Below are 17,938 nucleotides of genomic sequence, written 5' to 3' on the forward strand. Positions count from 1 at the left end.
CAAGAAGGGGTAAAACACACAAAACCTAACTAAACCAATCATAATGAACTCCAATTCCCCCCCATGGTCCTGAGTTATGGCGTGAACCAATTTGTAGTCTTCCTTTAAAGCTCACTCTGCCCCTTTTCCACCTCTTGGCTCCTTAATCAAGGGACTGGAACAGCTGCAACTAAGGTAACTCAAAAAACAAAAAAATAATCATACATAACAGTGTAAACTAAAATGTGCGCACTTATTTTAGAATGCAGTGTTATGTGGATATGTTAAATGAATTCTAAACCAAAACCAGTTATTTATTGTCCTGTAAATAAATTCCTATATTTAAAGAAAGAAATGAGAATGCAATGTTACCTATAAGCCTCTACACTAACATGGTGGGTATTACCACTGTGTGGCTGTAAGTGCAGCCATCACACACTCCCCCTCTTCAGATCTCTCCCTGGGACAGCGAGAGAGACAGTCTGCAGTACAGTTATCTTTGCCGGAGATGTGGTTGATAGTGAACCGGAATGGCTGGATTGCAAGGTACCATCGCGTGATCCTTCCATTTGTGTCCTTCATTCTCTCTATCCATCTCTCTATCCTTCATTCTCTCTATCCACAGACCACAAGAGCCTTGTGGTCTGTTTCCAATATGAACTCCCGTCCGAGAAGATAATACCTAAAGGAGTCCAGGGCCCATTTGATGGCAAGTCCCTCCTTCTCGATGGTTGAGTATCGCACTTCCCTCGGAAACAGCTTGCGGCTGATGAAGGCCACTGGATGACGCTCTCCAGGCGGTCCCTGTAACAGAACAGCTCCCAATCCTCTCTCTGAGGCATCAGCCTGAAGAATGAAATTTCTCTCAAAACAGGGCTGTGCAAGACTGGGCTCCTACTCAGAGATTGTCGTAGGTCCTGAAAAGCCATCTTAGCCTCCTCTGTCCAGGTGATCTTATTGGGACTTCGGGCACCAGTCAGATCCGTCAGAAGAGCTGCCCTGGCGGAGAAATGAGGGATAAACCGATGATAGAATCCTGCCTTACCTAAAAATGATCTCAGCTGTTTTCTGGTCTCTGGCAAGGGACAGGATTCTATGGCGGTGACCTTATTGACTTGAGGTTTTATCACTCCATTTCCAATCACAAACCCAAGGTACTCAGTTTCAGCCTTGGCAATGGCACACTTAGCTGGATTAACAGTCAACCCTGCAGACTGAAGACGCCCCAATACCTTCTCCAGGTGTTGCAGGTGTTCTTCCCAGGTAGAACTGAAAATCACTATGTCATCAAGGTAGGCTGCAGCAAAATCAGACATGTCAGACAGTATCTGGTCCACCAGTCTCTGGAATGTTGCCGGGGCCCCATGCAGTCCAAAGGGCATGACTTTAAACTGGAACAAGCCCCACGGGGTCCGGAAAGCAGTCAGCTCTTTTGAGCGCTTAGTCAGTGGTACCTGCCAATAACCCTTGCAGAGGTCTATTGTTGTCAGGTATCTGGCCTTCCCAAGGCGCTCAACCATGTCATCAATGCGGGGAGTTGGATATGAATCAAATTGTGATATTGCATTTAGGTACCTGAAGTCTATGCAGAAACGGATACTGCCATCCTTCTTTGGCACCAGGACCACCGGATGGCACCACTCACTCTTCGAGGCTTCAATGATTCCTAGTGACAACATCAGGTCGATCTCCTCTTTCAACGGGATCAGTAGACGCTCAGGTATCCTGTAACTCATTCTCCTCACAGAAGCTCCATCTTTCAACACAATGTCATGTTCCACAATGTCCGTTCTACCAGGATTTTCACTGAACACATCTAATTTACACAGGTTTCTCACCTGAGCCTGTCTTTCCTCAGGAAGATGGTTGAGATCCAGGTCCTGAGGAGTGGGTTTTGGCAGATACTGATCATCCACTTCCTCCTCCTCCGAAACCTCCCGGATCAGAAAGACATCTGCTTTTGGTCTCTCCACCCATTCCTTAAGCAGGTTAATGTGCAGTACTCTGCTAGAGCGGGGCTGATCTGGAATAGCGACCTTATAGGTTGTTTGTCCAAGTTTCTTTTGGATCCGATACAGAATGCCATCTTTCAGCAGAAACTCCCCCCTGCTGTTCAATTCTTGCTCAGTCCCTTGGTTCCTCTCTGCAGCATTCTGGAACAGAGATGTTAGAGATGGATCGTCATGTTGCATTTCAATAATATTAACAGGGATTTTGAAACCCAAAGGTAACTCAGGCTCTGTGCTAGGAGCTTCTTGAACAGCAGTATGTAGAAACTTCTCTTGCCTTCTCTATCCACGTGACTTACGAGACTTCCCGGGTGCAGTCTCTATGTCTGCATCATAGAAGGGCAAGGCACGGAGTGGGTGTAGGGACTCCTCTTTCTTCTTAGCTTGAGCTCTTGTTACTGCGACATTGCATGTATGACTAGGATTCAGCAAGTCAAACAACACAGGCAGATCTCGACCCAGCACTACTGGAAATGGCAGATTCTCTGCAACACCAATATTTAGAATATACGTTTGTCCTTGTACCTTGATGTACAGATCTGCTGTTGGATATGACCTCTCATCTCCATGAATGCAGCGAACAGGGATTGTCTCCACATTATTAACTTTATTTGCGGGAACAAAGTCTCGGTGCACAAGAGTCTGAGTACTTCCTGAGTCAACAAGGGCCTTTAATGGTTTCCCATCAACCTCAACTAAGGTCATTTTGAAACCATTCTCAAACTCCACTTTAGGCTCCACACTTTGTCGGGGCACAAAACACATCTGAGTTATTTTTGTAAAATTCTTCGGGCACATCGGTTTTGCGTGGCCCTCCATCCCACACAAATAACAAATCACAGTCTTGGGTGGAGGTCTTGATGGCATATTGACAGACTGGCTCTTTGGAGGTTTACTCACCCCTGCTTTCTGATAGTGAGGGACAGATTTTGAACCATCTCTCATTTTCCATGCTGTGTGGCTCCATGGCTGTCCTTTTCTCCGTGCTGCCACAAACACATCAGCCAGCTCTGCAGCTGCCGCTGCAGAGTTTGGATTGCGTTCTTTAATCCATATCTGTAACTCAGGAGACAGCATTCTCAAGTATTGTTTTAAAATTAATATTTCACTAACCTCATGCACCATTTTTCCTTTTGGCTTTACCTACTTCTCATATAACTCTTTCAATCTTGCATATAGTTCTTTTGGATTCTCATCAGGTTTTACCTCCAGCGAACGGAATCTCAGTCTATATGTCTCAGGATTAATGTCATATTTTTGAAGAATAGCTGCTTTAACTTTGTCATAGTCTAGAGAGTCATCCATATCCATATGAACATACGCACCTCTTGCTTTGCCAGTGAGTAAAGGAATCAGATGAAAAACCCAGTCCATTTTTGCCACCGGCAAACTACAGCCATGCGTTCAAATGTTGTTAAAAAATGTTCAATATCATCCTCCTCTGTCAATTTTTCCAACCTGGGTTCATAAAAGCGAGACTGACCTGATTGAGGATGTATTTGCTCATTACTGGAGCCAGCACAGGGAGGATCCTCCTCTTCAAAGGACTCTACTTCTGGTTGTTTAGGTTCCTCCATTTGAGGCTCAGAGACCTCCATTTGAGGCTCAGGGACCGGGGAGGTACGAGCTTGCACTTCTACCTGCAACAGCTGAAACTGATGTTGCAGTGCTCTAAAGCGCTGTTCCTGGCGGATAAACTCCTCCCTTCTTCTTGCTTCCTGGGCCTCCTGCTGACCCATATGAGAATGAAGGATGGAAACCAGTTCTGACATTGTCGGCTCCTTACCTTGGCTCTCAGTACTATCCACCCCTCCAGAGGCTCCATTTTCCTCTCCTCCTTCTACTTGCTCTACCACTCCAACTGGCTGGATTTGACAATCTCCTTTTGCTCCTCTGCCACTCCTTCCCATTCTGTGCATGGCTTGATAAGTGAAGAGGGGAAAAAAAGAGAAAAAAAATCCTGCTGATCCCACTCCTGACACCACTTGTGATGGACCGAGCAGTGAAGGAAACTTAGGCACAGGTTAAAGTCCAAAAAAAAGATTTTTTATTTAACCCAAAAACATAATTGGTTAACTCATGCAAAAAGAATCAAAATATTGGGCCCATAAAAGAGGTCAAAATAACAAAACTCTACTCAAAGTTGACAACACAACTGATAATTCAAACAAAATGACCTAACTTAACGAGACCAAGGGGACACTTAAATAGTGGCTGATCAGCCCACAAAAAACACAAGAAGGGGTAAAACACACAAAACCTAACTAAACCAAACATAATGAACTCCAATTCCCCCCCATGGTCCTGAGTTATGGCGTGAACCAATTTTTAGTCTTCCTTTAAAGCTCGCTCTGCCCCTTTTCCACCTCTTGGCTCCTTAATCAAGGGACTGGAACAGCTGCAACTAAGGTAACTCAAAAAACAAAAAAATAATCATACATAACAGTGTAAACTAAAATGTGCGCACTTATTTTAGAATGCAGTGTTATGTGGATATGTTAAATGAATTCTAAACCAAAACCAGTTATTTATTGTCCTGTAAATAAATTCGTATATTTAAAGAAAAAAATGTGAATGCAATGTTACTTATAAGCCTCTACACTAACATGGTGGGTATTACCACTGTGTGGCTGTAAGTGCAGCCATCACAGTTTGTAACCTTTCATCATTTTAAAATGTTTCAATTTCTTCAGTATTGAACAGCAGAAATGAGGCTTTGTTTTTGGAGGCCGACAGCAGTGAACACAACAGCAGACTGTTGCGTAATAAGCAGTGAATAATGCAGGAAACAGATTTTTGAAGGTAAACTGTTCTTGAAGTACACTGAGAGAGAGAGAGAGCTGTGCAGGAAGTAAACGTCAAAGTCAGAGAGAATTCATGACGATGTTCATCAAACGTAAAGCGTAGTTTGGATCTTCTTCTGCTGCTGGTTCAGTCAGTTTTGGTTGGAGACAGATGAAACCTGCAGCTTCAGGATCTGTGAGCTGTCCACTTTCAGCCCCGACGGCGTGTCCGTGTACGTGCCGTCGAGTGAACGATCCACGCTCTGTGTTTCCATCTTTGTGCGTTTAGCTGCTCTCATTTACTGTTTTATCTCTTTGGTTGTTGTTGAAATACTTTTGGGAGCTTTAACCTGAGATTCTGGCAAAATACATTTATATTAAAAATCGATTCAGGATTGAATGAATCAACATCGCTTTATTCAAATTAAAACCATTTAAATAGGAAAATCCATTTTTTTACACCCGCCTCTAATGCTGGGTAATGTCAGCTGGTCCGTGTGCAGCTGGCTGTGAGGCTCAGGGAGCGTCTACAAAGTGCAACACTGAAAGAACATCATCCATAAATATTGAGTAATAACTGGACTCTCATACAGCGAAACTAAACTGCCTTTAAACATCAGCTTATCTTGCTGATCCAAGTCCAACACTGAGTTTGTAAAAACATGTTTGTCAATCATTTTGTTTGGTTTGTGAGGAAAATGATTCAATAACTTGCTACTAATACACAACATTTCATCATATTTCCTCATAACCCTCTTTTGTCTGACCATTTGATCCCATTTGAATTTGCAATAAAGGATCCACAGAGTTTGGTGACAATAATGACAGTAGATGTTTGTGTGAAAGTGCTGGAAGCAAATTAGTGTGTGATGTTCTTTCAGTGTTGCACTTTGTAGACGCTCCCTGAGCACTGGTCTCACAGCCAGCTGCACATAGAGACCAGTGTTGTTAGTCCAGAGTAGTAATATACCTATACCTTTTTTTGCCCCCCCCACCCCCCCACCCCGAGGGCATTTCCCCCCCTCCCCTATCCCCCGCCGCGTCCATGTGCGTGTGCACGTGCGCTAGAACTGACTTTTTGCACGTGCGTGTGTGTCCAGGGGTCATATGAGTTCACATGTGTTTAATAGAGTATTATTTAATGAAACCATTATGTGTTTTAATTAAACTCTTTTTAAAGGATTGTATAGGTCTCAGAGTTCTGTTATTTAGACATAGATGATTTAATTTAACTACTTTAGGGGTATTTTAACTAGTTAGGAGCCTTTTGCATTTTCTTCAGTGCTATTTAGGAGCAAATAACATGTATCCCTTTAGAAATAAACAGTGATACTTCTAAAAACCGTGTATTCCCACACAGCATTTAATTTAGCTAGTTTAGGAAGATTTCACTTTTCTAATAGTTTCACAGGCTAGTAGTTTTTTTTTTTTAAATAGAGCACCACAAACAACATGTATCCCTTTAGAAATAAACTGTGATACTTCTAAAAGTACATATTCACACTAGAGCTGTATCAACCTAAATGTGGCTTTAATGCAACTAGTCTTATAATTATCTACTAGTCTGCAGCAGTTAGACTCGATGATTACACATAGATGATTTAACTACTTTAAGGGCATTTCACTTTTCTAAAAGTTTCACAGGCCAATAGTTTTAAATAGAGCACCGCAAACAACATGTATTCTTTTAGAAATAAGCTGTGATACTTCTAAAAAACACATATTCACACACTCTGTAACAGTTAGACAGAGGGGGTGCAGCAGCTAGGCTCCCAAAAGTCTGTAAAAAGGTATGAAGCTCCTTATCAAGAGCATCCCAGCCCAAAGGTGTATATTCACAAACAGTTAATGGCTTTAATGCAACTAGTCTTATCATGTCAGAGGCCAGCAGAAACCATGTCCAACAGAGTCTCCAAAGGCTTTCCACCTTTCTTCCTTACATCGTGCTCTTATATCTCTACATCTCAGAGTACAACTGAAAGTAGTCCCACCTATATAAAAACATCCTAATCAGACACCTGGTATTCTTCCACACGGTATCACAACGGAACTCGAGAGCATAAGACAGCGTTCATCAACGCGGTCAGCAAACCTAACAGCGTTCTTTTTAACATGGACAACATATATGGTAAGTAAAACAATGCTATTATTGGATTCTTAAATGTATACCCCAGTATATCATAAAATATTCAAACTGTTTTCTTTTTCTAAACAAAAGCCTGATTTTTTAGGAGATCGGCACAAAGGGACACCACACGTTTCACTTACAGAAGGTCTGTGTTTCTTCTTTTTTTTAAAAGCAGTCATCAGTTCACACAAAACAGTCTGTGCCTCATTGTTTTAGAAGCAATCTTACCTGTTTCACACATAGTAACATTTAAATGTATATTTCTCTTTGTTTCTACAGGATCACAAAGCTATATTGGGCAAACTACACCTCTAAAAAACACAAGGAATATATGGTGTTACACATGTTTTAAATATATGCGTGTTTGTTTAAACCTTGTATTAACGGGTCTTATCCCCTGGGCACAGGGTCAATAAGTTGTCCAGAAAAACCTACAGAAGCGGGTGCAATAAGACCACGCCATACGCTAGGTATGTGTACATGACACTCAATTTAAAGGTAAAAAAAGGTTTTAAATATTTACAAATGTTCTAATACACCAGACCTGAGACAGAGTACGCAGCGTGTCAAGAACCGGGGCCATCCGGAATAACACAGAACAATGTGTGAGGATAGGCATAAATAAATCAAAAGAGTCAAACACATCCCGTTTTTGAAATGATACACCATGTATATATATATATATATATATATATATATATATATATATATATATTTGTTTCTAACACCCTTCTATCTCCACAGTGATCACACAACCCCTTACCACTTTTTTTTTTTTTTTTTTTTTTTTGCCCTGTCCCATTTGGTTCTTTAGCCATCAGAATTGTTGTCTGAAGACCAACAAGGATACCCAATGGATTTACTTTGCCAAATGGATCATCGTGGCATTGCCGTATTGGTCCATTTGGTCGATCTTTGTTTTTATTATTTATTATATTTTATTTTCAGATGTTACAGACGGGACAGACATGAGTGAGGGATAGGAAAGGAAGAAAGAAAGAGGAAGGAAAGGAAAAACAGAAGGGGAGAGGGACAGTGAGACAGGGGGGGAGAAAAAAAAATCTCCTGGATCACCTGTTGAGAGAAAAATAGAAAACAAGCAAAAAAAACAAAGCAACATACTAAACACAACACCATCGCATTAATCTAGCTAAGTGTAAACAGCAGTAAATACTAAATATTCAATGTTGTTGTGCAGCACGCAGGACAGATGTGCTTCGAAGTAGCGGCCAAGAAAGGTGTAATTTGGGTCTACGAGCAGTGAACACCCGTGTGCATACCTGTGTGGATCAGCGCGCTTGTATTCCAAAGGTTTCTCCATGTAACGATCTGCTAGGGAGTGTGGGGGGGGCCACAGCCCCGTCCTCCAGGGTGTGAAGCGGGTATGGAGGAGATCAAAACTCCAGACATCCAGAGGCCCCCAGAACACAAGAGACCATGGAAGACCAACAGAGGGGCAGCCGCGCCACTGTTCCAGTAAGAGCTGAGGAGAGTCCCAGATGAGGGTTCACTCAGCAGCCGCGGAGCAGAAGCCAGGGGGAGTTGCAGTGACGCGCCCATGAGCTCCGCCGGCCCCCAGCTGTGCCTGAGTGACCGAGCCCCAGGCCGAGAGGCCGGGGGCACCCCACCTCCGAAGGGGCCCGAGCGAGCCCCAGGCCCCAGGCCCCGATAAGCGGCCGCCAAGGAGTGAGCCGGTGTGTACCTGGACACCCACCCCCAGACACAAAGAACCACCAACGCACCGACACCTGAGGTATTTATTTATTTATTGTCATTGTCAAGAACAATGAAATTGCGTTTGGGGCTTCCATACAACCCAAAAAAAAAAAGAAGAAAATAATAAATACCCCTTAAAACCCAAGTGTACATATTTAACCCAGTGTGACTCCAATGCAATAAGACAATCCTTAGCAATAATGTTCGTAGAAATTCAGACAAAGACCTGAGAAACATGACAAAATACAACAATGCAACCCATTCAATATTATTGTACTGTGAGATATGATATCAGATATGATAGTTATCTATTTAAGAAAGGGGGGGGGCAGGAGGGGGAAGAGAATAAAGATATGATGCACCAATGCAGACCAGTTCATTGCTATTAAGAAGTTGGATATGGTTATTGTCCGTGAGAGGGGGGCAGAGAGTTCAGGAGCCTCACAGCCTGTGGATACAGGCTGTTGGCCAGTCTGGATGTTCTGGCCTGTATAGACCTGTACCTTCTCCCTGAGGGCAGCAGATGGAAAAGGTGGCGCGCAGGGTGATGTTGGTCCCGCAGGATACTGTGCACCCTCCTCAGACAGCGAGTGGGGAAGATATTACTGATCTCTGGCAGACTTGTTCCAATAATTCTGCCAGCTTCTTTCACCACCCGCTGGAGTGCTTGCTGATCGGCCTTGGTGCAGCTGGGGAACCACACTAGAAATCCATACGTCAGAACGCTGCTGATGGCACAGTTGTAGAAGTTCAACATCAGAGATCTGGGAATGTGTGCGCTCCGCAGTCTCCTCAGGTAGTAGAGGCGCTGTTGGGCCTTCCGTACAACTGAGGTGATATGGTTGCCCCAGGACAGGTCCTCGGTCACAGTTACCCCCAAGAATTTAAAACTGCTCACCCTCTCCACCGCCTCACTGCCAATGAAGAGAGGCAGATGGTTGTTATGACCCCTCTTCCGGAAATCTACAATGATCTCCTTGGTCTTTTTGGTGTTTAAGACCAAGTTATTGTCATGGCACCATGACTCTAGTTGTTGCACCTCTGTCCTATAGTTTGTCTCATCATTGTTGGATATAAGTCCGAGCACTGTAGTGTCATCTGCAAACTTAACAATGAGATTGGACGCGCAGGAGGAAATACAGTCATGGGTGAAGAGAGTGTATAGCAGAGGGCTCAGAACACACCCCTGAGGGGCACCGGTGTTGACCACAAGGGTGGAAGAGGTGTTCTTACCCACTCTGACACTCTGTCTACGGTTAGTGAGGAAGTCCACAATCCAGTTGCACAGAGAGGAGTTAAGTCCCAGTTGGTGGAGTCTGGGACGGAGTTTATATGGCCGGATGGTATTAAAAGCCGAGCTGTAGTCTACAAAGAGGAGCCGTGCATAGGTGTTCCTGTGTTCCAAGTGCTTCAGTAATGTGTGCAGCACTGTGGCGATCGCATCCTCGGTTGACCGGTTCTCCCTGTATGCAAACTGGTGCGAGTCCAGGGATGGTGGAAAAGCAGCTCTGATGTGTTTAATGACCAGTCTCTCCAGGCATTTGGCGGGAATGGGGGTGAGTGCCACAGGTCTGAAATCGTTCAGACATGTGACATTTGACTGTTTTGGGATGGGAACGATGGTTGCTGCTTTGAAACAGGATGGTACCAGTGAACAGGACAACGAGGTGTTATATATAGAGGTGAAGACGTCCGCCAGGTCCGCAGCACAGTCTTTTAGCACCCGGCCCAGCACTCCATCCGGCCCGGCCGCCTTCCTGGTGTTAATGCTCCGGAACACACGCCTCAGCTCATGAGTGCTCAGGACCGGAGCAGGGTCGGTTGAGGGGAGAGGGGACAGGACAGGGTCGGTGTTCTCCCTGTCAAAACGGGCATAAAAGAGATTTAGATCCTCAGCCAGAGTAGAACTGTCGGCTGAGGGTGATGGTGTTCTTCTTTTGTAGTCCGTGATAGCCCTGATGCCCTCCCAGACCTGCCTTGGGTTTGTGTTGTTCTCAAACCTGGCCTCGATACGCCTCCTGTGCTGCTGCTTGGCAGTCTTGATGCCTCTTCTCAGGTTGGCCCTGGCAGCACTGTATGCCTCCTGGTCCCCGGATTTGAAAGCGTTGTTCCTTGTTCGAATAAGTTGTTGAACTCCGTGTGTCATCCAGGGTGGATTATTAGGGAACACACGGAATCGTTTCCAAGTTGTTACATTGTCCACACAGAAACAGATGTAGTCCAAGACAGTGGAGGTGTAACTGTCCAATGCGACACGATTGTCAGTGTCCTGCACCTTGAATACATCCCAGTCTGTGCAGTGGAAACAGTCCTGAAGCATCGGAATAGCGTCCTGCGGCCATGTTCTCACGGTTTTGGTTGTAATCCCAGTGCTCTTGATCTTTTGTGTGTATATTGGGTGTAGCAGAAGGGAGAGATGGTCTGACAGACCCAGGTGGGGATAAGCCTGGGCTCTGTACGCATTCGCCATGTTGGTGTACACCTGGTCCAACGTTCTATCTCCTCTGGTAGCACACTTCACATTACGGTGGAAATTGTGAAGTACAGATTTCAGGTCCGCGTGGTTAAAATCCCCAGCCGCAATAAAGACACTGTCCGGGTGTGCTACCAGGCTGTTATTGATGCTGCTGCTCAATTGTGCTAATGCTAGCTTAGCATTAGCATCTGGTGGAATGTAAACAGCGCAGATGTAAATGGCAGAAAATTCCCGAGGGAGATAGAATGGACTCCGCCACCGGCAGGGGAAGTGGTGGTGGGTGGAGATAGGCCTCCAAACCTTGGAGGGCCTGAGGTGTCCCCCAGAGAGGTGGCGTCTGATACCCAACCTGACATATAGACACAGACATACAGGCACACACAGACACAAACATTCATTCCCACCCTCATGCTCTCATGTGCACTTACTCCACACTCAACTAACGTGGAGACAGACATAAAGAGACGCTGTACACACGATCACACTCCCCAAGCGTACTCTACAAACCGGGTCTAGGTACCCTTGCCCCTGGAGGGGGGAACTGCACCCAGACACAGGTGGTGTTACCCTTTTCCCTGCGGTGGGGAGAGGTAGACCACCCCGACTCCGTAGCAGCAGGGAGGCCCCACACCCCAGACCGCAGTCGGACGGCCAACTCCTCCTAGCCCTCCCGCTCCAGCAGGCCGCAGAGAACGGGGGTGGGAGAAGACTCCAAACCTCCCTCCACCCGCTCATTGTAGTGTTGATGCATGTGTGTTCTAAGGTGCAATTAAAACCCAGGAGGGCATGGAGCTACCTGCCAAGGAGCAGCAGGTAAGCGCATAGTCCCTCCTGATAGCCCTTAATGTCTAAGTGTATTTAAAATTGAGAGGTGGGCAACGACGCCAGGGGTGAGGTGTACACCCTGATGGTAATTTGGACTCCGTGATTGTTCCCACCCCCAAGATCCTAAATGTATGTGTAATGAGAGTGTGAATAATGTGAATGTCTAAGTTGTGGGATAAAATTGAGGCAGAGGCAGCCAGAAGGGGACAGAAGGGGGGGTAGCCTCCTCTGCACCCTGGTGACATACCCCTACTCCAAGGCCCTGCATGTGTGGGTGGTTGTGGTGGAGCGGGAAGAGGGAGGCAGCTGGAGATGGGGAGGGAAGGAAGGGAGAGGCAGGTAACCCCTCCCTGGGGCCAGCTCCCCCGCTGACCCCAGTAGGCACTCCCATACTCCGCGACCCGCCAGGGAAAGGGGGCCCAGGCCCAACCAGGCCCAGTGCAGCAGCGCCCCCTGGCCCCACAGAGCCCGGGACAGTCCACCCAACCCCACCACAGAGAAAACTGCACCCACCCCACCATCCACTCATCTTCCAGACTACATAAGACAGTAAACGCCCAGGCTGAGATCTTCCTCCACCTCTCCTGTATCTCCCCCTCCTGCAGAGAGAGTTCCTGAAGAGAGGAGAGCTCCTGCAAGATGTGACCATCTCCCCCACCAGTTGAAGATCCCCCCAGGTGGCTCGACGCACCGGCGGCACCCTGCTCCAGGGCTGGGCCCCCATGCACCCACCCGCCCACAACCCCGGCAACACACCAACCAGGACGCAAGCCCCCAAGGCCCGGCCCGGGCCCCAGCCCAGAGACGGAGCACCCCCAGAACCTCACGCCCATCCCGGACCCACCCAGGGCCAGCCAGGCTACCAGGTCAGTAACCCACGTCCATCAGCACAGACCCTCCCCTAGCCCCGCTGCACGCAGCCGCGAGGAAACAGTCACCTGAGAGCCAACAGAGCCCCCAACCGGACATGACCGCTACCCCGGGTTGAGCCCCCCAAGGAAGTTGCCTCCGGGGAACGCCCCGACGCCCTAAGCCTGTCCCTACCCCCACACCAATCACAACAGTGAAGGCGGGACCAAACTATGACCCCCCACCCCCACTAGGTGATGGAGCTGATAAAAGGAGCCCAGAGCAATTGATCTGATGTGGTGGCAGAGGCTGTGTCAAGACTAATGTAATCTAATAGATAATTTCTATATTGGTTAGAATTAAGATTATTTTTATTTTTCCAGTTCATGAGGACTGTTTTCTTGGCTATGCATAGGGCAGTGAAAATCATATGGGCTATATTCTTTTCTGAAGTGACATTATCTAAGCTGCCCAGTAAACACACTAAGGGGGAAGTTGGAATGTTACATTTCAGACACTTTGATAAGTCTTCACATATCTCGCGCCAAAACTTTTGCACTGGTGGACAGAACCAAAGAGCGTGGATGTAATTGTCTGGTGTATTGCCTTGACAGTGTGAGCAGTTGTTGGAAGATGTAAAGCCCATCTTGAACATCCGATGACCTGTATAGTGCACTCTATGTAGTATTTTGTATTGTATTAATTGCAGACTGGGATTTTTAATTAATTTAAAGGTTTTTGAGCAAATCTGAGACCAGAAGTTTTGGTCTAAGCTGACTGATAAATCTGCTTCCCACTTTGCAATAGCAAGGGATATTGATTCATCTAATTTAGAAAGTGTTCTGTATATTTTAGATAATAATTTGGGGGATTTAAGAGTAAGAAAATGTGCCGCACTTAGTGGTGTTTGTAATTCAACTTGACTGAGGTTAAATTTTTTTTTTACTATGGATTTAATTTGTTGATATTCTAAAAATCTTGTCTTGTTGATCCCATATTGTGCAACTAGTCTGTCAAATGGAATAAATTCTGTTCCCTCTAATATATGTTCTAAGTATTTAATTCCTTTACAACTCCATTCTGGGAAATTAATCATATTATTGTTTTGTAATATGTCAGGGTTATTCCAGATAGGTGTACGTTTGCATGGGATTAATGAAGACTCCGTTATTTTTAGAAACTCCCACCATGCTGTCAGAGAAAAGCTGATGTTGATACTTTTAAAGCATTCATGTCTTTTGATGTTTGAGCTAATAAATGGTAGGTCTTAAATCTCTAGATCCTTGCATAGTGCCTGTTCAACATCTAGCCAAGGCTCAACTAAGAAGGTATGTTTTAACCATTCTGAGATGAACTGAAGCCTGTTGGCTAAGAAGTATTGGTGAAAATTAGGCAGATCTAATCCTCCTCTATCCTTGGTTCTTTGTAGCGTTTTTAAGCTGATACGCGGGGGTTTATCTTTCCAAAGGAATTTGGAAATATATGAATCCAGAGATCTGAACCAATCTTGTGATGGTTTGTTAGGGATCATCAAAAATAAGTAATTTATTTTTGGCAAGATCATCATTTTTATAGTGGCGACCCTTCCCATGAGTGATATGGGTAAAGATTTCCATCTAGTCAGATCGCCTTCTACTTTCTTTAGAAGTGGGATGTGGTTTAATTTAGTTAAGTCTGAAAGTTTAGGAGAGACATTGATACCTAAATATTTAATATTTCCGGACTGCAGTGGGGCAGAAGAAGAATTATGGAAGGAGCAGTTAATGGGGAGAACTGTAGATTTTGGCCAGTTAATTGAATAATCTGAAACTCTTGAAAACCAGTTTATTAAAGTAATTACCTCAGAGAGGTTGGCTTGTGTGTTTTGCAGAAAAAGCAACACATCATCCGCATAGAGACTGATTTTATGTTCTATGTTCTTACATTTTATGCCCTTAATTGTTGTAGCCTGTCTAAATGCTGCTGCTAGAGGTTCGATAAAAATTGCAAAAAGTGAAGGGGAGAGTGGGCATCCCTGTCTGGTGCCCCTCAGGAGACAGAAGCTGGAGGATGTCTGGTCATTTGTTCTGATACGAGCTGTTGGGGAATTGTATAATATTCTTATCCAGTTTATGAAAGAGTTTCCAAAACCAAATTTGTGTAAAGTTGCGAATAAAAATTTCCAGTTAACTCTGTCAAATGCTTTTTCTGCATCTAGAGATAATATTATGGTTTCGATGTTTTTATCGTATGAGTAGTCTATTAAATTAAGTAATCTACGAGTGTTTGTTGAGGAGTGCCGACCTTTTATGAAACCAGTTTGGTCAGGATGAATTAAGAGGGGGGTCATTTTCTCTAATCTCTTTGAAAGAGCTTTGCAGATTATTTTAAGGTCTACATTTAAAAGAGAAATTGGACGATAGCTTGAGGGGAATACAGGGTCTTTGCCTGGTTTTAGCAGGAGACTAATATTGGCAGAATTCATATTTGGTGGTAGTCTGCCATTTTCCTCGATTTCCTGCAACATGCCGTGGAATACTGGTGCCAAAATTGTCCAGAATTCTTTGTAGAATTCTGCAGGGAAGCCGTCTGGACCTGGAGCCTTATTATTGGGCATACTTATCAGGGCTTCCTGGAGTTCACTTGGCGTCAGTGGCGAATCCAGTTCCATTGCTTGACTGTCTAGTAATTTTGGAAGAGTTACGTTGTCAAGAAACAGATCAATTTCATTTTTAGATGGGTTTATTTGTGGTGAGTATAAAGTTTCATAGAAATTAGGGCTGAACGATATATCGCATTTGCGATAATATCGCGACATGATCAAGTGCAATTTTCTAACCGCAAAGGCTGCGATTATACTCTGGACATGTCCAAATTCATGGGCTGCATCCTCCTGAGGCCGCATTTGTAGACCGATTACGTCACAGCGACGCGCCGAAGGCTGTCCAAATTACTACCATATCCCAGAATTCATAGTGCGGCCCAGCCAAACTCCAGTTTCCAACAATGGCGGCCGCTACTAAGTTTTAAAATTACTCATACTAATCTTTCTGGGTCACAAAATAAACTTTTAAAATATTTTCAGGCGAGAAAGTAGTTGTGTAAACATCAAATATCTGCTCGGTTTATCAAGATATCCCATATTTGCAAAAGTGCTTCGACGTTTTCAGAGGCGTCTGCTACCCACCAGCTCGACAGCTAGCCGGGAGCTCGAGGGTTACTGATGCGGCCGAGAACGGCACAACTCCCGGCACATCATTTTCAGATCACCGCGGAGTTTCGCTGCTCGGGTTAAACGTGATATATAAGTCACTTAGACAACCTAAAAATGTTATTGTTGGGCTTTTTTCAGTGTTTTGTTTGTTCGTGAGTAAATCGGTTTGGCTGAGATTAAAGTTATTAGATTAGATAAAATAAAACTTTATTAATCCCCCGGGTGGGTTCCTCCTTGGTTTTCACACAGCTGACTAAACGTCAAACAGAAAACTTATTAAACAGAAGTATGAGACAGTCGAGAATTTACGCCAGTGTCTGGTTATATTTTAGATAGCAAGAAGCAGACGGCCGAGTTTATTAAACTCCACCGAGACAGCGGTGACGCTAATCAGAACTAGCCTTCTGATTCAGAAGGCTAGACCGTCCAATTTCACGCCTTTAAATTTTAAAGGCGTGTTTGTGTGTGTGTTTATACAATTGCTATTATGTTTGCACTTTATGTGTAATGTTACTGACTGCAGAGATCAGTAAGATGTGTGTATTTTTTATTTATTAGTTTTATTTATTTAACCTTCCTCTCGTGTTAGCTTTCTGTTATCATCTCTTATGTTAGCGGGTCGGTTTTGACCCGTGAATTAAATCAGCTATAAAATATACTAAAAACAATAAGTTATCATCCAATTTGTTTCTCATCTCTTGGTTACCTTGTTAGGCTTCCTTATCCATGGAAATGTTGGTTTTAATACTTTTGGTGTGGGCCTCTGGGTCTTTTTTTGTCACTATACCCCTCGATTTCAATTTAAAAAAAATTGTAAAATTAACCTCAAGAGAATCATATTAATAAATAAAAGGTTTCTGTGTTACCTGAGTATTACTGAGGGGTATAGGACACATCTCTTAAATAAATCTGTTTTATTGATTTTTTTCATTTTAAGATTAATAACTAAAATGACATCGATGGTGTTACGGGTCAATTTCGACCCATAGACATTTACATCAAGAAAAGACAAAAAAAGTTTGTTTTTTTTCAGCAGTAGACCTTTAATATAAACTGAAAAAAAGAAAAAGTCCTCTCCTCCTTTGTTTTGGTTATAGCCGTGGGTAATTGTGGGCTTTTTATCACTTCCCAATGATACAGCTTCACCTCAGTTTCCTTTGTGAAGTTCTTGTCCAAGGTCATATCTGGTAAAAAATAAAATAAAATAAAATATCACAGCTGATATTGTGATCCTGCAGTCCAGTGGTCATATGGAGGACCACACATTTTCATTGTTTCTTCTCAGGGGTGCCACTCGCAGCTTTGACTGTGAAAATCTGTACATTCCAGGCATAGTTGGTTTTTGCATCACAGGCTTCCCAGATTTTTCTGCCGTTTTTCCCTTGCTTACTGGGTATATATTGCCGGAAGGGGCATTTTCCTCAAAAAGTGGACAAGACATTCATCCACTGTCACTGGCCCTGGGATGAACATCAGTGGAAGAAGCTGCACCCATCTCTCCCAGACATCCCTGATGGGAGCAAGTTTGTCAGACCTTGGTCTGGTCTCTCTGTTGTCAAATCTGAGGACTCTTGAATCAAAATGATATCAAATGTGTGAAGTGACATCGTTGCCCAGAAAATGTTTCTGCCTGTCGATGCATCCCATAGACGATCAGTGGCCTCATTGCAGCATCTGTACACTCCAGCAAGAACAATGAAAGCATCCAGGTATTCCTCATCATGTCGCCATTGACTTTTTTTCCTTCAAGGTTTATCATAGTAATGATGATTCTTTCTAGTGACAATGGCATAAATATCTCAAAACATCTCTTGATGTCACTGACTTTGGTCAGAGCAAACCTTGTGATTCCAGGGGTCATTTTGATTACATTTGCAGCAGCTGCCCTGCCATGTACATCATGAGGTACTGAGCTCCAAAAGATCTTACCATTTTGGACTTGAATCTTTCAGCAGGAGTAGCTTCAGCACCAGCGACCTC

At 44.3% G+C, this 17,938-nt stretch overlaps 2 protein-coding genes across 2 annotated transcripts in view; one reads left to right on the forward strand and one right to left on the reverse strand.

The window, feature by feature from the left end:
- The window catches only part of LOC309702569 (uncharacterized protein), a 1,256,944-nt gene that overhangs the window by 1,052,131 nt on the left and 186,875 nt on the right, over window positions 1–17,938 (forward strand).
- LOC309702615 (uncharacterized protein) overlaps window positions 1–17,938 on the reverse strand; it is a 98,266-nt gene that overhangs the window by 53,119 nt on the left and 27,209 nt on the right. The window lies entirely within an intron of this gene.

This window comes from Aulonocara stuartgranti (genome assembly GCF_965226115.1).
Source record: "Aulonocara stuartgranti genome assembly, chromosome: 3".
Classification (NCBI taxonomy): Eukaryota; Metazoa; Chordata; class Actinopteri; order Cichliformes; family Cichlidae; genus Aulonocara; species Aulonocara stuartgranti.